Raw genomic sequence first — 4,654 nt, 5'->3', positions numbered from 1 at the left:
ATCACCTTAAAGGGATACAGGGATTTCTCCATGAGGATTCAAAGTATATGATCGCCTCTATGGGAGGATTCGATAAGATATCCTTTCACTCTTTAAATGTACTTCCCTTAGCCCATTTTGAAATGAGCATACAAACATTTCCTGGTTGGGGTGGACGACCTTGGTTGTCGCCTCATTGAAGCGGCGAGATACTGACTCAAAGATTTAGAATGGCCTTAGTGAATGTTGAAAAGTTTAGTGGCAGCCATCTTTCTGTGTCTTCTTGCTGCAAACTCATGGATAAGTTTATTTCTAAATCATGGTAGTTGGTGACTAAGAGTCATGGCAGGCCCGTGTACCACCTCAATGTTTCATATCTAAAGGTTTTAGACAGAAACATTCACTATAAGGAATCAGAAGCTCTAATAATTTCCATTTGTGTATTGACATAGGCAACATGTTCATATGGGTCATGTCCCCCATCAAACTTGCCCAACGAGTGCGACTTAAAATTCTTTGGCACTGGTGCCCCCCATATTTCATCTAAGAGAGGCTAGGGTTTAGGATTTTGATCTCTTCTTGAGGGTTATCCTTCTATTGGATTTGTCAGGTATGAAGGATGTTATCTTCCAAAGTTTGATTCTGATGGCATAAGTTGTCTATGGCAGCACACACTTATGTTATGGAATTCTCCTTGTTGTTAGATGCATTATTGGTTAGAGTTGCTACCTTCTTGTTCACCATAATGGACAGAGGAGTTGAACACGAGGATATCAATCAAGATGAATATTGTAATTATGGCTAAGGTTAGTTTTATCGGGGATCCACAATGGGAACTTGCTAAAAGTACAATACGTGACAATCCCTAATTTTGTAGGGATGTCAAAGGTTTTAAGGGTTTTATGATGTTAGATCTAGCTCACATAGAGAAGGGTGAGAAGCTTTGTATACTAGTATTTTCTTGAGTGAATTAAATGTCCTTCTCAACCTTATGGTCGATGTATTTATGGGAACGCCTTAGGTATGAGGCTTAAGATCCAAGGAAGTAGTACCCACTCTCCGGAGTGTGAAAAGTAAATAGTTACTTCCCCTTTTCTTGGGAAAATGTGGCTACTTCTTTTTTAGTCTCTCTCACATACCGTTATGGACAGGGACACGGCACATCCAAGTTTTTTGCATGAAGGCGAGCGATATGAAAAAGGGTGTCATAACTAAATGATTGGTTCTCGTTTCAACAAATGGTTGCTTAGGAAACTTGAAGAGACGACATGTTACGTCGTCACCCTTTAATGGACCTGGTATATACTTTTAAATCACCATAGTTGTGTACTCCTCCTCAAACCTCACTGTTTATATGTTTTGCAAAGAGAAATTTTTTAGAAAAGAAAATAAATTTAGATTTTGAGAAAAGAAAATAAATTTGAAGAACACCAAAAAAATGATTTTTTCAAAGTTCAATTATTTAGACCACCGGTTCTCTAAATCAAATATGGTCACCGATTCTAGCATTATCTCCAACTTGATCCATTTTCCCCAATTTTAATGGTTTTTAAGATGATCTCAATCGTTACTTGATCGATCCAGTTTCGATTTTCAAAACATTGATAAGTAGTACAAAAAATGAGTTTTTAAATTTATTAAAAATATATTTATTTAATTCAATATATAAATAAAATACACCAATTACTTAATAAAATTTAAAAATATATATATTTATAATAGTGATCGGAGTAACAAGGAGGGGGTGAAAGAAAGATGTTTCCAACACTCTTTTAAATATAATTTTATTAATAACATAATATTATAATTGATAAAGAAAAGATAATTTAGCTTTGAAATTTTAAAACAAAGATAAATAAAACATTTTCTTAAAAGGATTTTAAAAAATAAAGGAATTAAGTTTGTTTTATTTTACTAAATACAAAATTATAAATATCATTAAAAACATACGTATAATTTATAAACCTAAAATGATTACTTTTAGGTCTTGCAATATAAAACCTTTAGTATTAGAGTAGTTGCATACTTTGATGTATACAATGTTATATTTATTTAAATATTTTTCTTACCAAAAATTTTATCATATTATTACTTTCTTTCATTGTGTTTGTTTTTATCATTACACTTTATACTTCAAATAACTTTTGCCATTAGTTACAAAAATTTAGGAGCATAACTTAATCAATTGATATATGCACCATCACACTTTTGGATTTTACTATTTGTCACCTAAGCCTAAAAGATTAAATTCGTAGGGCGAAAGGAAATATATGCTTCCGTGCAATTCGTCACATTCATTAAACGGACGGAAGAACGAATTAATAACTAGTCGTTGAAGTTTCCAATGGCGATTGGTCAAAAATAAGAGTTACGAATGGAGCGGTGAGTGTAATTCGTAAAACTAAAAAAATAACAAAAACGCTAGAAGGAGGGGTTGAACCTCCGACCTTGTGGTTAACAGCCACACGCTCTAACCAACTGAGCTATTCCAGCTTATTGGTTACAATCTCTAATTTGCCTATTGATATACATTCAACCCGAGATCATAGATGGGTAAATGACAAATTAAGTACAAGCTTTTCTAATTTCAACAAGTTAAACACAAATTTTGTATTTATATATTTACCACTTTTAAATAAATGAATAAACTTCAAAATAAATTCATTTTTTTACAAATTAAACTTGATTGCACTAATTCTTTAGTAGGTTTTTATGATATTTATTTGAATCAAATTATATTTTAAATTTTTTTAACTGGATCACTTGAGTCTCATAATATATTTCTTGTTGATCTTGTTTTAAGTTATGTGTACAACTCTCTTAACTAATAAGTGTATGGTTGTTATGTTGTTGATATGTGTTCATGCTGTTTTGGCCAAGGTAAGAAGAATATAGGCACATTAGTGTATTGGGTCAGTAAGGGAAAGATATGTATATCGATATGATGTTAGGAAAATAATATATATAATATATATATAATATATATATATTATTATATATATATATATATATATAATATATATATATTATATATATATAAGAAGAAGAAAATTTCAAATGTCTCAATTATTATTGAATATAAATAATACTCTTGCCGTTGATGTTGTTATTTTGTGGACGAGGCTAGAAGACTCACAAAGAAGAAGACAATTGTTATTAATGAACGTGCACACAAAAGGATCTTTTTCACTCCTCCGTGATAAATGAAAAAACTCAACATGTTTCGAACATGTGGAACTAGTGTTTAGGGTCTCGAAAAACATGTTATCATTGCTTAGATTAAATGAAAGTAAGCGTGACAAACTAAGTGATTGATTGACATTTCTAGCTGAAACTTTTTAATTAATCATGAGACATCTGTAAAATATCCCATCCCTCAGCTGAGAGACTCTCCCGTAGCTGAGTGACTTGCCATTTAGATATGGTCGTCTTTGGACGAAGGAGTCTCATCGGGATGAAGGTTTCATCCTTTAATGAATATATGTCTTCAGCTAAGGGACTCGTCCTTTAATAAATATTCGCCTTCAGCTGAGGGACACTCTCGTAGTTGAGGGATTCACCCTTTAAATATGGTATATGTCGCAGCTGGAAAATTTACAGAGTCGCCGTCATCATTTATTTGTTCATAAGGAACAGGGAATTAATGATAAAACATAAAGTTAAAGATGAGACCTAGGATTCGGGAGTCAGTTAAGTAAGAGAGATGTGTTAAGCACCTCTCACTTCCATTGTACTTAATGGGAGTCTTCTCCAATTCTAGGGTTACGATGTTCTTACCTAAGAGATGTTTGTTTAAATTATTTATTCTTACATAATTACTTATTTATTTATTTAAAAGAAAAGTTATTTTATTATTTATTAAGAAAATATTTAATTACAAAAATGACAAAAAAAGAGTTTTTTATAATTGTATTCGCTAGAGTGTTACAACTCTGTGCCTACATACCCTCAAACATAATGAGGGATCAGAGTATCGTAGTTCGGCTAAAAAATGTTTGTGCGTTTGTTGTTTTTAGATTTTGAAAAGCTCTCAATGCATCGGGATGGAGAAATATTTGATTTGAAAAAATGCCTTAATGCACAAGGGAAAGATGCTTGAATGTGTTAACAATTTATTTTAGATTGATTTTGGTTGATTTATAAGGTGTTACACCATCCAATCAACTTAGTATTGCAAAAATGATATGATTAGTTTGGTTTAGAAAATTAGAATGAATAGATATATATATATATATATATATATATTATATATATATATATATATATATATATATATATATATTATATCTATATATACTATATGATTATACACGTTTTAGGGTTTATGACTGAATTTGGGACTTTGTTGACTAATTGACTTAGCGTAGCCACTAGTTTGACCAGATACCTCTATCAAAATAAAGAAATAAAAATAAAATTTGAGTAAAGTTAATATTACATGCAATAACTCTATAGAATTAATATAATAATACTATTGTAATAGTCATTTGATTTAATTAGCCATAGCAATAAACATATTTTAAACCAAAATATAATAGTATTATTAATAATTATTTTATCAATGAATTAAACATACTAATTAACCTCTTAATTATCAAATAAAAATTATCTTAATATACCTAAATGGTTAGTTATATTGATTTTTCCAATTAAAATATTTTCTAACAAGCTAAAT

General features: G+C 30.4%; 1 non-coding gene across 1 annotated transcript; it reads right to left on the bottom strand.

Moving 5' to 3' along the window:
• Nucleotides 1-2,398: 2,398 nt before the first annotated feature.
• On the bottom strand, nt 2,399-2,472 carry TRNAN-GUU (transfer RNA asparagine (anticodon GUU)). Its single transcript has one exon. It is a non-coding gene; the product is annotated as a tRNA-Asn (tRNA).
• Nucleotides 2,473-4,654: the final 2,182 nt, after the last annotated feature.

This window comes from Lathyrus oleraceus, chromosome 7 (assembly GCF_024323335.1).
Source record: "Lathyrus oleraceus cultivar Zhongwan6 chromosome 7, CAAS_Psat_ZW6_1.0, whole genome shotgun sequence".
NCBI lineage: Eukaryota > Viridiplantae > Streptophyta > Magnoliopsida > Fabales > Fabaceae > Lathyrus > Lathyrus oleraceus.
Note: the sequence above shows the minus strand (reverse complement) of the source record. Positions and strands in the feature narration are given on the sequence as shown.